Source organism: Callospermophilus lateralis, unplaced genomic scaffold (assembly GCF_048772815.1).
Source record: "Callospermophilus lateralis isolate mCalLat2 unplaced genomic scaffold, mCalLat2.hap1 Scaffold_1583, whole genome shotgun sequence".
Taxonomy (NCBI): domain Eukaryota; kingdom Metazoa; phylum Chordata; class Mammalia; order Rodentia; family Sciuridae; genus Callospermophilus; species Callospermophilus lateralis.
This window is the reverse complement of record NW_027512686.1, coordinates 264708-282357: the sequence shown is the minus strand read 5'-3', so window position 1 is coordinate 282357 and position 17650 is coordinate 264708. Positions and strand designations below refer to the sequence as shown.

General features: G+C 35.9%; 1 pseudogene; it reads right to left on the bottom strand.

The window, feature by feature from the left end:
- The window catches only part of LOC143387856 (F-BAR and double SH3 domains protein 2-like), a 142660-nt pseudogene that overhangs the window by 18408 nt on the left and 106602 nt on the right, over positions 1-17650 (bottom strand).

Sequence of the window (17650 nt, the reverse complement as noted above, 5' to 3'; positions counted from 1 at the left end):
AAACCAAACAAATGTTGAGAAATAAACACTAGTGGATTACTGGTTGACTAATGAGAGATGGGAAAGGCAGATTACAAAGGAAATGAGGAAACCTCTGGGGGGTAATAGATACGTTCATCATTATAATGGTGGTGGTTTCATGGTGTATACATGTGTCTGTATGTATCAGACTGTGCACATTTAGATATGTGTAGATTATCGTATGTCAATTTTATCACAGTAAAGCTGTTAAAAATATTAATAAAACTTGGGAATTTTAATGTCATCTTTCATACAGTACTTGATGCTATAAAACCATTAACTACATTGGAAATGGGACCTTCAATGATGATTCAACAAATGCTTCAGAAATGAAAAATAGTAAAAGAATGCACAGCTATTAAAACATCATAGAAGTTAGAGGAAGAAAGGGAACTCAGAGATGGTGAAAGAATTGATAAAGAGCAGGACTTCAGAGGGAGATATATTTTGGTTCAAATGTCACTTCTCTTCATTTATATGCTGTGTGCCTTCAGGAGGTATTTAATTCTCCCAAGTGTGTGTCCTCAACTGTAAATACACTCAGGATTTTTGTGCTCATTAATTAATTGTGCACATATATATAACGTATGATTGTATTTGGCAGAATACCTGGGTCATAATACACTCTATCAATGTGAACTCCCTCCATTGAGTAGTAATGCACCTGTCAGAACTAGAGTAAATGGCTTTTCTGAGGTTCAGATAAATATTTTTAACATGTACTATGTATAAGAAACTGTGTCAGGCACTTTATTTTTTTCTTGTAAGAAATTAAGTTAATTCCTTTATTTCATAGAAATCATAATTGATGAGATAGTTTTAAGAACTTTGAATTAATAACTTAATTTCCTAAAAAAGTCATCATAAACAAAATAAAGTTGATAATAACAACACAGTATTCCACTATGTAGAGATAAATATCATTACTTTTTTTTTAAACTATGTTGCCTCTGCTGCTTTCAAATTTGCCTTTTCTGTCTCAGGAGTAACTGGGATTACAGGAGTTTGCCACTGCATTCAGCTCATTATCTTTTCTGATGGCTTTTCTTCTAGTAATAACATATATGTACATACATTTTTTATAATTTATTTATCCTCACATTTTTGTGCTAAGAGCATAACATCTACTTTAGTTACATTTTTCATAAATAACATACCGTAATTAACTATAGCTACTTTGCTGTACAATAGATCTCCTCATTTATTCTTTTCTAACTATGATCATATTTTCTTTAACCATATACCTTCACCCAATCATCCCAATCTCTAGGAACCACCATTCAACTCTATTTCTGAGATAATTTTTTTAAGATTTCACATATAAGAGAGAATATAAGATATTTATCTTTTTGTGCCTGGATTATTTTACTTGACATAATGTCCTTTAGATTTATCCATGCTGTCATGAATGACAGGACTGCACTGTTTTTATGGCTCAACAACATTCATATATATATATGCCATATTTTAAATTAATTAATTATTTGGTACTGGGGCACTTAACCACTGAACCATATTCCCAGACCTTTTTATTTTTAAATTTACAACAGGATCTTGCTAAGTTACTTAGAGTCTCACTAAGTAGCTGAGGCTGGCTTTGAACTTGTGATCCTTTTGCCTCAGCCTCCCAAGTTGCTGGACAGATATGCACAATTGAGCCCAACTAAATGCCACAATTTAAAACCCAGAAATCTGATGATGGATGTTTAGGTTGATTCCATATCTTAGTCATTGTGAATAGCACTGTGATAAACATGGGAAAGTAGATAACCTCCTTCAACATACTGATTTCATTTCTTTTGAATATGTACCCATTAATGGGATTGCTAGATTGGCACTTGTTATTATGGCTATGCAGAAAGTCAAGGAACATAGTATACATGCCCTCAGAGTGAAATTCTGTACATCTTTTCGCCTACCTTTTGGCCGTAGCTGTCATTAAGTGAGACTGGTTCTCTTGATCTGTGGGCACTAACTTAATAGACATATTCAATTTAGTAATTCTCAGTACCTAGTGAAGGGTCTCATAAGAAGGACTGGCTCAAGGCATACTTACTGAAGTAAGCTGTTCCTACTGAGGATTTGTTAGTTTCACTAAAAGAGTAGGCTCTTTTGAATATGGAGTTTAGTTAAATAAAAACCACGATTGCTCATTTGGAAATACTGTAAATGCAAAAGCAACTGAAGATTTTTGTAGGCACATTCTACAAACTGTTTTCAACAGTTTGCATTTATAAAAATCCGCTGTTTCTTTTCACTGGGATTAGCTTAAACCAAAAACAGATTTTCATATTCAAAAACAAAGACCTCTATACTGCAAGAACTATTAGGCAATACCTGGGCTGATGGAACTAAACTACATCTCAACGGTTAAAAATATTTAATCTACTAATAAATTTGAGAGGTTTTCCATTACAAAAAAAGATTAATTTCCTTGCATTTCAATCATACTATTCAACATGGTCTTCATAATGACTGGAGTCAGAATTTCTGTGTAACTCTCATATTCAATCATCATACTCTTAGACAAAGTTGACTGTTTGCTTTTGTTCAATATTTGGGGGAAGTGGCTAAAGATAGGGAAGACAAGTACATAGTATTAGCTATAATTAGAAAGTTTAAGAAAAAAAATAAACCAATATTAAACAAGGACTGCAAATCTCTGACCAACTAATCCCACTCTGAAAATCTGTACTACAGGAAAAATTCTCAATATGGAAAAATACAGTCACCTGTTGGTATCCAAGGCAGGTTGGCTCCAGGACCTCTCATGGATACCAAAATCTATCAATGTCCAAATCTCTAATATAAAATGGCATAGTATTTGCATATTAAACAACACACATTCTCCCATGTATTTTAAATCATTGCTTACATTGCCTAATACAATGTAAATGCTATGTAAAAAGTTGTTACTGGGGCTGAGGTTATAGCTCAATGGGAGTGCTTGCCCAGCATGTGTGAGGCACTGGGTTCGAGTCTTAAGAACCACATGTAAATAAATGAAATAAAGGTCCAGTGACAACTAAAAAAATATTTTTTAAAAAAGTTGCTATACTATTTTGTCCAGGGAATATTGATAAGAGAAAAAAAGTCTGTATATGTTCACAATTGAAGTGATTTTTCTCCCAATTTTTTTGATCAGTGGTTGGTTGAATCCATGGATGCAGAATCCAGGGATATGGAAAGCCAATTATATGTGTAAAAATTTTTTATATTATTTAAAATAGCAAAAATTTGGAGGCAGTCTAAATAATGAGCATATAAGAGAATATTTAAGTGAATTTTATTATGCCTTCCTAATGGAATACTGTACAGGCACTGGAAGAATAATTATGAAGATCATCTAGTGACAAGGCATGTTAGGCTGGAAAAATACAAAATTAATTTAATTATGATAAATATATTTAAAATATATATATCAGTAATGAATATATTTCAAAACATGTTGTATACCATAAATATATATAATTTGTGCTTGCCAATTACATGAAAATGAAGAAAGAAAAGAGGAACGAATTATACCACATTGCTATCTGTATTGTTATGGAACTTTTGGTCATTTGCCTCCCCATTCTGTTTTCTAATTTTTTTTGTAATATAGTTTTGTAACTTTTCCTATCATAAAGTTAATATTATTTCAAAAGTTAGGTTGTAAATTGGTTGTGGATTTTGAGTAAGGGAAAACAAAGAAAAAAAAAGGAGGGATGAATGACATAAAGACAGACTAAGTCACTGGCAGCAATTCAAACACAGGAAGCTCTTCAGTTACCCACCAACTGAACATTTACACGAGCAGACTGTTCTCCTTTTAAACAATGTTGCCATATTCTGAGATTCTTTTTTTTTCTTCCCAGTTTTATATTCTGTACCATGTATGAATCAGAAGACAAAGAGTCAATACTCAAGTATAGTTCCTTCCTTATTCTATAAGGTAAATAGACTGTATATTGAAAAAACATATTTTATAAGGCAATTTTCAGTTATACTGTTAATGTCTACCAGTAGTATCAATCATATTTTCTAGATGACTAATGCTTATGTTGGCATCTATAATGGAAGAAAATATTTGGTTACTAGAATGTGTGCTTCTGCTTTACATTTGTCAGCCAGCTAGCTGTCAGTGTGAAGAGATACAATCCTCTCTAAGTTATTTTAGAGATGTTATTCAAAAGCAGGTTAAATAAATATTGGGACCTCAATAAATAATTTTGTGTCTGAATCTCTCTTTAATTTATATTGTCAGTAGATCTTCTACAAAATATAATCCCTCAATGAGGAGGGAAGACATAGGATTACCAAGACTGACTAGATAGAAGGAAAATGTGGGATGAGATTGCAGAATACTTCCTTTACCAGAGACATGTCTCTAGATGAGCTGATGTCTACATATCACTAGATGCACATTTCCTTCATTCCCCTCCTTTATACCCAGGAGCCCTTCCTCTTTATTTCTTGCTAAAATTCTTCAAGGACTACCTTCAAATGACATTTCCTGCATGAGGCAAACTTCTTCTAAGTAGTATTGAGCTTTTCTGGCTGCATGTCACAGAACTATGAGATTTTAGAGCTGGAGATCTTGGAATCAATTAACTTAACATTCTCTCAGAAATCCAGAAAGAAGTGACTTTTCCCAAGGTGTGCTGATGATAGAGGTAAGGAATTTCAAGCGGCCACACAGTGGCCCAGTCACACACTGCTACGTATCACTAAGGTCTATGAAAGTCTTGTCTTCTCTCCCAGCTTGTAAGCTCTTTGAGGAGAGAAACAAGTTTTATTTACCTCCAATTTGCCTGGAAGTAAGCACAATGTGAAGTGATATGGACCTTCTCAGGTGGTTTAGTCAGAAGAGGTGCTAGTCCAAGGATAGTAATGGGTTTGATTGGTTGGAAACAGTGCTGCTGCTGTAGAAGCCAAAAGCAAGTTTGTGCCCAGAATTTGCTGACATTATAAACTATACAACAAAGTAACCTAAAGCAGATTGGAATTAACATCTTTTAAAAGATGCAATAGGAAGAAATATTCCATGACATGAAGCAACTCTGTTCTAATGAAAACATGGCAAGCTCTTCTAACCCCAAAGTCATTTGGGTGATGTGTGGTTTTTTCCCCTGGACTGAATTACCATTAATAGTGAAATAAAAATAAACCTTCAATAGATCTTGTCTTCTTAAATGTATACCCACACACAATCCTTTTTAAATGTGCAAGTGTATGCCCATTAAAAAAATCAGAATGTTATGTGAAAAAACTGAAAAAACTTCTAAGAATGTTTTAAAACTTTGGCTAATTTCTCTATCAAGGAAGCTTTATTTCTGAAGGACACAACATTACAAATACAGTGGAACTTGGGAGATTTTAGCTTTTAGTTTGCTACTGTTCCACCTACCCACCTATGTATCCATCTTTTTCTCCATTTCTTCCTTCAACAAATATGAAGAACCTATTATGTGCCAGACATTTAGCTGTGCAGAGCAATGAACTAGGCAGATATGGCAATTATATTTCAGAGAGGAAGACGGACAATAAACAAAAGAAAACAAAGAGGAGAAGTACAAACTGTGATAACACCATTAAGGAAATAAACAAGATGAGAGAGAGTAATGGGTAACAAGGTGGCAGTAGGAATTAGGTCTGACCAGAATGCATCACATATCCACCTATGTAGTATCAGGGAAATCAATGAACTTTTCTGATTCTTAGATCTTTAACATGACAAACCAAAGTTGAACTGGATGACATCCAAGTGGAAAGACCTTTGGATGTGAAGTAAGAAAACTTAAGCTTGTGCCCCAGGTTTGACAATCAAGTATGAGAGCCTGTGGGAGCTGGAGTTACCTTTACACTGAGCCTCCACACTGCTGAAAATTTGTTTATTTTAATTTTGAGACAGGTATGGTTATGTTGTGCAGGCAAGGTGTGAACTCCTGGACTTGAGCGATTCTCTTGTCTCAGCCTCCTGTGTCACTGAGACTACAGCTGTGTGCCACCACGCCTCACTCACACTTCTTTAAGATTTTACAACTCTGAATGTTTTTCACTTTCACTAAAGATGACTTCTGAAAACTTCAGAAAGGCTAGGTTAAGTTTTCTATTCTACTACTTCTAGCTAAGAAGTACATTTACTTCATGAATAGAATAAATAATGAGATTGGTAGATAATCATTGATAACCCCATTAATGACAATGTATTCTTTTTCTGCACATTAAAAAAAAAACATTAACAAACTGCTTTTATCTTCTCTCTTCTTTTTCCTGTACTTCTTTTTCATCCTTTAGTGAAAGCCCATCATATCCAAGAAAAGAAACCATACCGAGTGTAGTGTGCCATTGCTGGTGGCTGCAGGAGTGCGGGCCCACCGCTCATTTTCCAGTTCTTCCATTACTTGGTTCATGGCACTCTTTAGCCATGTGTCCACAGAAACGCCAATCTGCTTTAGCAGGTCTAGCCGGGATTCAGCTTTCAACTTAATTATCTAAGGAAACCAAGAAAATGATCAGAAATCAAGGCATTTCCCCCCTTTCATTATTAAATTATTTCCCATTTATTTATTTAGGACAATCTTGATATTCACAAGCAATTCTTCTTGGGTATAAAAGGTAATTTATCATTTGCAGAGAGGAGGAGAAAGGAAAAGAACATAAACACAAGAGCAGTCCCCCTAAACATGGCAATAGCATACTTCTTCCTTCTATCTATCTATTGGGCATGGAGGTATGTGCTGGAGATTGAAACCAAGGTCTTGTGCTAGATAAGCATGTGCTCTACTACTGAGCTACACCTCCAGCCCTTGACTGACTGTATCTTCACAAGAGCATAGTACTGATGACACATCAAATATAACTTATGAGGGGCTGGGGTTGTGGTCAGCTGTAGAGCGCTCTCCTAGCATATGCAAGGCCCTGGGTTTGATCCTCAACACCACATAAAAATAAATAAATATAATAAAGGTATAAAAATTAAAAAATACATAACTTATGAATAGGAAAAGGAAGTATGCCATAAAGCCTACTTCCCCCCCCCCCCCCGTTAACAAGGCTACCCTTCAGAACATCCTGAAATCCAGTATTTTCAGCCTTATAATCCAACTCTTGGTCTTTTTCTTTTCCTCTATAATCCATCTTTTACAGGCTGTGCATGGTCTCATCATGTCACTTCCCTGCTAAAAACTTCTACAAAAACTCTGGAGTGCCTACTGAATATAGAATTAACTAAATTTTAACATGGAACAAGCCATCTTTCAAATTCAACTTATTTCCTCCACTACTTTCCACACACCCTGTGCTCCCACACTACTGTGTGCTGTTCCTCTAATATATCATGTGCTCTCATGCCTCTGTTTATGAGGGTCCCTCTGTGCATAATATCTTTTTTTGCCTTTTGATGTCTGGTGAGTTCCTACCTTTCAAGAGTCAGTTCAAATATTATCCTTTCTCTGAAGATCTTCATGACCACCCTGCCTCCTTACTACATACCCCTTTCTCTGCTCCCAAGGCAGGTTATACAGACCCACTCAAAATGTGGTAGCATACACATTACTTTATACTCATCTGTGCAACTGCTGACCTTTTAAATATAACTAGGCTCCTTAATGACTGGAGCACTGACATTCGGTGCTATTCTTCTGATAAGTGTTTGATAATTGTTTTGAATGAGTATCCTATATAAAGTAACTTCTATTGCTCTTCTAAGAAAAGATTTTACTTTGAAGAGGTATACTACTTCAGTTGATATTAATCTTAAGATGCCTTCAGTGCCACTGAGTTAAAAACTACTGTTTCCTTTCAATAACCACTTTTTAATAATAAATGATCTCTTTTTAATAATTCTAATATTTTCAGCACAAGCTTAAATAACTTCTTTTTTTAATATTTATTTTTAATTTTTTGGTGGACACAACATCTTTGTTTTATTTTTATGTGGTGCTGAGGATCGAACCCAGCGTCCCGTGCATGCCAGGTGAGAGCGCTACCGCTTGAGCCACATCCCCAGCCCCAATAACTTCCCTTTTGATTTGGCTGCCTTTGGTGATTGTTTGTTGATTAATAGTCTTTTTGCTTTTAAGTTATGATGCAGCTGTCAGAAATAGTAGGGACTGGAAAAAAGTTCCTCTTCTACAAATTCAAGAAAGGGAATGACTGCCTCGTCTTTAGTCCTTATTACAAAAAAACTTACTAAACAAGTGACTATAAAACCAATTTTAAATCTGTCTGAAACAGTGACTGCTCTGCTACAACAGGCATGCCTCTGAAAGTCATCCTCCAGTGACAGCTCCATGCTTCTCTGATTGACAATCATCTCCAGCCTCATCCAGTATTCATGCCTTTACTTCTGCTTCGGGTAGTCTGCCATCTCCAAAAACCATGGCTGGGAGCAGGGGGTGAGGTGTGCAGCTCAGTGTAGAACACTTGCTTAGAATCAAGTTCTGGGTTCCATCTCCAGCAGCAAAAATACTGCTCCCTCCAACCCAACCAAATAACTGACCAAACAAACAAACAAACCCCAAACAAAACCTCCACCCATGCTAGGAGTGAGTCAATCCCTAAAACATTCCCAGTCTGCCAATCCCTAAAATTCATGCTTTCCTAAATCCTACATATCAGCTCTTGTTTTGTTTAGAGAGAATGTTTTGTAAAGATCATTCTGTTCAATAAATGTAATTCATCACACATCAATAGACTTAAAGATAAGAATCATATGATCATCTCAATAGATGCAGAAAAAGCATTCAACAAAATACAGCACCCTTTCATGTTCAACACACTAGAAAAACTAGGTATAACAGGAACATATCTCAACATTCTAAAAGCTATCTATGCTAAGCCCCAGGCCAACATCATTCTAAATGAAGACAAATTGAAAACATTCCCTCTAAAAATAGGAACAAGACAGGGATGCCCTCTTTCACCACTTCTATTTAAAATAGTTCTTGAAACACTGGCTAGAGCAATTAGACAGATGAAAGAAATTAAAGGGATATGGATAGGAAAAGAAGAACTCAAATTAGCACTATTTGCCAACGATATGATGCTATACCGAGAAGACCCAAAAATTTCCACCAGAAAACATCTAGAACTAATGTTTGAATTCAGCAAAGTATGAGAATATAAAATCAACACTGATAAATCAAAGGCATTTCTGTATATCAGTGACAAATCCTCTGAAAGAAAAACTACCCCATTTACAATAGCCTGAAAAAAAAAAACCTTGGGAATCAACTAAAGAGGTGAAAGACCTCTATAATGAAAACTACAGAACACTAATGAAAGAAATTAAAGAAGACCTTAGAAGATGGAAAGATCTCCCTTGTTCTTGGATAGGCAGAATTAAAATTGTCAAAATGACCATACTACCAAAAGTACTATACAGATTTAATGCAATTCCAATAAAAATCCCAATGACATTCCTCATAGAAATAGAAAAAGCAGTCACGAAATTCATCTAGAAAAATAAGAGACCCAGAATAGCTAAAGCAATCCTTAGCCAAGAAGAGTGAAGCAGGTGACATCACTATACCAGACTTTAAACTATACTACAGAGCAATAGTAACAAAAACAGTATGATATTGTTACCAAAATAGACTGGTAGATCAATGGTACAGCATAGAGGACACAGAAACTAACCCATATAATTACAGTTATATTAGACAAAGGTGCCAAAAACATATATTGGAGAAAAGATAGCCTCTTTAACAAATGGTGCTGGAAAAACTGGAAATCCAGATGCAACAAAATGAAATTAAATCCCTATCTTTCACCATGCACAAAATTCAACTCAAAGTTGATCAAGGACCAGGAATTAAACCAGAGACCCTGCACCTAAAAGAAGAAAAGGTAGGCCCTAATCTCCATCATGTTGGATTAGGTCCTGTAAGTCTCGATAGTGCAAGAATTAAAAGAATCAACAAATGTTATTGATTCAAACTAAAAATCTTCTTTTCAGCAAAAGAAACATCAGTGAGGGGAATAGAGAGCCTAAAGAATGAGAGCAAATTTTTACCACATGCTCATCAGAGCACTAATCTCTAGGTTATATAAAGAACTCAAAAACCCTGACACCAAAAAAAACCAAATAACCCAATCAGTAAATGGGCCAAGGAACTGAACAGATGATATACAATCAATGAACAAATATATGTAAAAATGTTCAACATCTCTAGCAATTAGAGAAATGAAAATCAAAACTAACTCTTAAGATTTTATCTCACTTTAGTCAGAATGGCAGCTATTAAGAATATAAACAGGGCTGGGGATGTGGCTCAAGCGGTAGTGCGCTCGCCTGGCATGCATGTGGCCCGGGTTCGATCCTCAGCACCATAAACAAAGATGTTGTGTCCGCCGAAAACTAAAAAATAAACATTAAAAATTTCTCTCTCTCTCTCTCTTCAATAAGTGTTGGAGAGGATGTGGGGAAAAAGGCACACCCATATATTGCTGGTGGCACTGCAAATTGGTGCAGCCATCTGGAAAGCAGTATGGAGATTCCTTAGAAAACTGAGAATGGAATCACCATTTGACCCAGCTATCCTACTCCTCAGTCTATACCCAAAGGACTTACAAACAGCATACTACAGGGACACAGCCACATCAATGTTTATAGCAGCACAATTCACAATACCTAACTGTGGAACCAACCTAGATGTCCTTTAGTAGATGATTGGATATTTAAACTGTATATGTGTGTGTGTGTGTGTGTGTGTACATACATACATATACATACACACACCACACATACACACACAATGGAATATTACTCAGCATTAAAAGAGAATAAAATCATGGTATTTGCAGGTAAATGGATGGAGTTGGAAAATATAATGCTAAGTAAAGTAAGCCAATCCCAAAAAACCAAATGCCAAATGTTTTCTCATATAAGAATGCTGATTCATAATGGGGATGAGGAGGGGAACATGGGAGGAATAGACAAACTCTAGATAAGGCAAAGGGAAGGTATGGGAAGGGAGGGGGCATGGGGATAAGAAAGGAAATGGAATGAAATGGACATCATTACTCTAACTACATATATGAAGACATGAATGGCATGACTCTACATTGTGTACAACCAGAGATATGAAAAATTGTGCTATATATATGTAATATGAATTGAAATGCATTCTGCTGTCATATATAACAAATTAGAATAAATTAAAAAACAAAAAAGATCATTCTGTTATTTAGCAAGTAATAAATTCAGCTTAATTATTTCACATATTAGAATGGTGGTCTCTTTCTTTTAACTTAGAAATTTCCAATGAGAGAATTCTTTTTTTTTTTTAAATTTTATGTATGTATGTATGTATGTATATATGTATGTGGTAGTGAGGATCAAACCCAGTAACTCATACATGCTAAGCAAGTGCTCTACCACTGAGCCACAATCCCAGCACCCCCAATGAGAGAATTCTGATGACCCTCTCTTGGTGGCTTTCTGTTCGACTCTCACAGATTCCACTCATAATACAATTTTAGTCGACCTCTTCTTGGGAAGTTGGTGTCAAAAACAACCTGATCTCTGATTTGTTCAAGTGGGGTTTTATGGCTGAATTAATGTTGTTATCTTAAGAGATTTTAAAGCATATAATTTTTTTTTTAAATGGAGGCAAAATTCACCATCCTAACCATTTTAAAGTTCAAAATTGAATGGTTTGGGGTATCATATAGATTGTAATGTAAAGTAATTAGAGTTTTGGCTTAAAGGGACATCATTTGGTAAATATTCTTGAAAAATTAGCTTTGTTGATCGCTCATGAAAAAATAAATTTAATATGTAATTAAAAGACAGAAAAAAAAGAATCTTTACCTTTCTTTTGTCTTCCCTCCCTCCCTTTTTTGGTAATAGTTTTATGGACATATAATTCATATACCATAAATTCACTCATTAAAAGACTACAATTCAATGGTTTATAGTACATTCACAGTGCACGCAATCATTTCTGTCAATTTTAGAACATTTAATCATCCCTGAAACAGCTCAGTATGATTGAGCTATTGCTCATTCCCTGCTGCCCTGAGCAGCCACTAGTCTGCTTTCTGTCTGTAGATTTGCCTCTTCTGGATATTTAATATAAATTAAATCATAAAATATGTGAATTTTTTGTGATTAGCTTCTTTCACTTAGCATGTTTTTTAAAAAAAATTTTTTTTAGTTATACATGGACACAGTATCTTTATTTTGTTTATTTTTATGTGGTGCTGAGGATCGAACCCAGGGTCTCACATGTGCGAGGCGAGTGCTCTACCGCTGAGCCACAACCCAGCCCCTCACTTAGCATGTTTTTAAGATTAATCTCTGTTGTAACATGTATCAGTACTTCCATCTTTTTAATGGCCAAATAATATTCTGTATTTGTCAACTAATGGACACTTGGGTTGTTTCTATTTTTTGACTATTATAATGTAGTTATAACATTCATATACAACTTTTTCTGTGTGCATGTTTTCATTTCTCTAGGGTGTATAGATAGGAGTACATTGTTGGGTCATAAAGCAACAACTCACTTGCAGAATCACTGTTGATCCCACCAGCAGCATATGGTTTCTCCATATCATGGCAAACAACTATTAAAGTCTGCCTTTTTGATTCCAGTCATTCTAGTAGGTGTGAAACTCATGGCTTTGTTTGCATTTCCTTGATGACTAATGGTGTTAAGCATCTTTTCAAGTGCTTATTAGCCATCTGTACATCATTGGAGAATTATCTATTCAGAGTCTTTGCCCATTTTAAAATTGGGCTGATTGTCTTGTTATTTTTGTCTTTTTAAGATGAGTTTTCATGTATTCTCGAAACAAGTCCCTTATCAAGTACATGATTTGCAACATTTTTTCCCATTCTGAGATGTTGTTCACCTTTTTGACTGCATCTTTTATTTTTATTTTTCTGGATTGAACCCAGGAGTACTTAACCACTGAGCCACATCCATAGCTCTCTGTTTTTTTTTTTTAGACAGGGTCTCACTAAGTTGCTGAGGGCCTCCATGAGATGCTGGGATTACAGGCGTGTTGCTACTACACTTGGCTTGATCGCATCCTTTAAAGTATGAAAGTTTTTAATTCTGATGAAGTTCAATTTATGTAGTTTTCCCCCCACATTTTTTGCTTGGGCTTTTGGTGTCAAATATAAGAAACTAATCCAAGGTCATAAAGACTTACTTCATGGTTTCTTTTCAGAGTTTCATAATTTTACCTGTTACATTTAGATTACTTTGGAATTAATTTTTTATCTGATGTTAATTTTTAAAATAATTAATTGGTACGCCATGAGACTAAGGTGGCTCCAGTATCCTGGATTCCTATGTAAATAAATAGGAACCCAACTCAGTGTAAAGGGTAAAATGAAATAAGCTTCATCAGTCAAAAACTGCCAACTACCTTCTAACAGGAAAGGATCTAAATAAGGCTACTGCTCCACATTAACCAATCAAATATTTTCTTTTTTTGCTTTCTGGTTCATCCTACAAATCCTCCAAGCACATGCTTAAACCCAGTGGCTCGGGTGGCAAGACAGGAGGATCACTGTTCAAAGCTAACCTCAACATCGAGGCTCTAAGTAACTCAGTGAGACCCTTTCTCTAAATAAAAATACAAAAAAGGGCTAGGGATATGGCTCAGTGGTTGAGTGTCCCTGAGTTAAACCCTCAGTATCCCATCCCCCAAATCATCAGTGTACCTATATGAGAGAAGATCATAAGACATCATTTCAGGAGGGGTCCTATCACATGCCAGTAAGAATGAATGCTGCATAGAGAGGCCAAGAAGAATCTGGACAGGCCTTGCTTGGTTTCCCCACTCAGTCTATTAGCACTAGATCATACTCCTTTGTCCAATAAATTTCTATGTGGTTGTCCATACTTCAATCATGTCTATGCAATGAAGTCTCCATAAAATGAGAAGGTTTGGAGAGCTTATGGACAGTTGCATGCATGGAGGCTTGCAGGAAGGTGAACAAAAGCTCATTTTCATGTTGGGATGGTGGTATACAACTCCATGGGAATGGAAGTTTCTGGACTCAGGATTCTTCTAGATCTTGCCCTATATATGTCTTCATCTAGCTGCTTATTCATATCCTTTAAAATACCCATTATAATTGCTAAATGTGTTTCTCTGAGTTCTGTGAATGGCTCTAGCCAGTTAATTTGGCCTAAAAGCAAGGGGATTGTGGGAATCCCAATTTTTAGGCAGTTGGCAGAAGTTCTGGAAACCTGGGCTTGTGACTTGTATCTAAAGTGGGGGCAATCTGGGGCCAATCTGTGGGATCTGATGCCATTTCCAGGTTGATAATGTCAGAGCCGAACTAAATCACTGCCAGGTGTCTATTGAAGAACTGAATGCTTGCTGGCTGGTGGGAAAAAAAATTCTTGTTTATTTTGGGATCATGAAAGTGATCTGTGTTGTGAGCATAGAGCAGGGGGAATTAGTTTGGTTTGTTTCCTCAAAATCCTCAAGAGATTCCAATTGTTTATTTATTTATATATTTGATACCAGGGATTGAGAGTAGGGGCACTCAACCACTGAGCCACATCCCTAGTCCTATTTTGCATTTTATTTAAAGACAGGTTCTCACTGAGTTGATTAGCACCTTGCTTTTGCTCAGTCTCCCCAGCCATTGGGATAACAGGCGTGTGCCACCACACCCAGCTCCAATTGCTTATATTTTAACAATTGCTTATAAACAGAATTTTCCAGTGTTTTCAAATCAATTTTGATGATATGCAAACTGATTAAAAGCTTTGGAATATACCTTTCTGTAAATTTCATAAAAATTTACTTAACCAAAAATTCTGAGGTGGGTACATTAAACTCCATTTAACAGATGAGAAAAATGATTTAACTGCGATCATACTGATTTTGGTAAATTTTTTTACCAATGGTTCCTAATGAATCATGCCTTCTTGTCCAAGTTGTCCCCTCCCATACTGATTCTGGGCTTGTCCTTGTGATTTGGTTTGGCCAAATCCATTTGCTAGTAGCCAAAGCTCACTGATAAGGGCCATTCAACTTTGTTAGGGAGGCCAATTTTACCTATGTGAGGATGAAAGAAGACACAGGAAAGACCCAGCCCTCCAGGCAACTCTATGGCTGAATGTAGTGCTTAAGTAATATCAGGAAAAACCAGTAAAAGAAATGCAGTTAACATCCAGCATAGTAAAAAGCAATAAAACACTGCTGCATTTGCTATAAAGTTAGGGATAGTTTTTAAAGGCAACAACAAATATTGTTTGAATAATTTAATTTTGGTATGTTTGGGCATTTTCCAGGTATCATTCTGTTACTGATTTTTAATTTAGTTCTGATGGGTCACAGAACTTACTTTGAATCTTTTTTTTTTTTTTTGTAGTTGTAGAAGGACAGAATGCCCAGAGTCAGTGTGGGAGGGGACTGCTTAGATAAGGCAACATGTTTTATTAGGAACCATTGGTAAAACAGTTTACCAAAATCATACCAAAATCATACCAAAATCAGTATGATCTCACTTAAATCATCTTTCTCATCTGTGAGATGGAGTTAAATGTGTCCACCCCCAGAATTGTTCTATGAATTAAATAAAAAATATTTATGGTTATTTTTATGTGGTGCTAAGGATTGAACCCAGTGCCTCACACACAGCCCTGTATGTGAATCTTTATAAACTTAGTGAGACTGATTAACAATCCAGTATATAATGCAGCTGAATGGTACATGTGTATTTTAAAAGACATACATTCTACTCTTGTGCAGCAGAATAGTCTGTGAATGCCAATTAGGTAAAGTCGTATAGTAGCATATAGGATGAAGTCTTTCCATAGTCTTACTGATTTTCCATCTCCTTGTTCTATTATTTGCTGAAAAGTGGTTATTAACTTTCCTAACTACAATTGTAGATTTGTCTTTTTCTTCTTTTATTTCTGTCAGGGTGTGATTCATGCATTTTGTAGCTGTATTGTTAGTTACACAAATATCCAAGATTATTGTATCTTGATGAACTGACCCTTTCATCATTATGAATCATCTTTTTCTTGGCCTGAAATCCATTTTGTCTGACATTAATATACTAATTACTGGTTTCTAATGATCAGTGTTTGTTTGCCTGCAGTAAGCAATAGCTAAAATTTCTGCTTAGTTTTTTCTTTCTTTCCTTTTTTTTTTTTTTTTTTGCCTTTCAGCCAGTTATTTCCTGGCAAGCTTCTTAGAGTATGTTTCACATAAGGACTCAGGTTTTGGCCAAGGATTGGATGGTAATTTACATGCAAATTTTTGGGCTGCCTGATGTCCATCCTCAAGTCATTAAGAACAAGGATCTCTGCTTGTGCTCTAGTGTGCTGCCCTTCACAGTTTAAGAGCTGCTTAATGCAAATGTCACCAGTACAGGCCCATTCTTTGAAATGGCGATTCCTCTTTGGTTTTAACATGCTTTGGGTCATTTTCCATCTCTGTCAAATGATTTTTGTTTTAATGTTTTTATCCCAGATTAATAACTGTTATACAAAACAGTGAGCCTTTTATAAGCTAATCCCTCTACTATAGTTTAAATCTAAAATGCTCCCTAAAGGCCCATGTGTTATAGGTTTAGTTCCCAGCCTGGTATGATTGGGAGGTGGTGGAAACTTGTAGGACCCAGTGGGAGGTCTTCCAGTCACAGGAGGTATGACTTTGAAGGGGATAATGGGACCCTACCCCTTTTTCTTGCTGTCTTGTTTGTGGCTTGGTTATGAGGTAAGCAGCTTTGCTCCATCATGTGTTCCCCATCAGGAAGTGTTTCCTCACCACAGGCCCAAAGGCAGTGGGATGGGACAAATGAACTAAAACCTCAAAACTAGGAGCAGAAATAAAGCTTTTCTCTTTAACTTTATCTGGGCCCCCACCCCACCCCACCAGTGCTGGGAATCAAACCCTGGGCCTCAAAAATGCTAAGTGAGTGATCTGTCATTGAATTACAATGCCAGCCCCCAACGTTTTCTCTTTATAAGGAGATTATCTCTGGTATTTGTTACAGTAACAGAAAACTGTCTAATATACTCCCATTACAAAAAGCAAAAACTGGGGGCTGTGGCTGTGGCTTAATGGTAGAGCACTCACCTAGCATGGGGGTGAGGCACTGGGTTAGATCCTCAGCACCACATATAAATAAGTAAAGCAAAGGTATTGTGTCCAACTACAACTAAAAAATAAATATTAAAAGATAAATAAATAAAGGTATTGTGTCCATTTACAACTAAAAAATACTTTTAAAAAGGCAGGAACTGCTATTGAGATATATTCTACATTCAAAAAGAATTGCAAAGAAATCTAAAAATTTTGTAGTTCTGATACTGCTTAATATGTATAAAAGGATAAAGAAGTTCCATAAAAAGAAAGAAAGGGGCTGGGGCTGTAGCTCAGTGGAAGACACCTGCTTCACATGTGCGAAGCACCACACAAAAATAAATAAAGATATTTTTAAAAAAGGAGAGGAAAAAAAGTACTGAGATTTTCAATGTAAAAGTGGGAAAAAATCAAAGAAATTTAATAAAATCCCTCTAACTTTAAATTTAATTGGATATACCAAATTTAACTCATGATCATAAAAGAATAATAAATGCATAGCACTAAATCTAAGAAAGAGGGGCTGGGATTGTGGCTCAGTGGTAGAGCGCTTGCTTAGCATGGGCAGGAC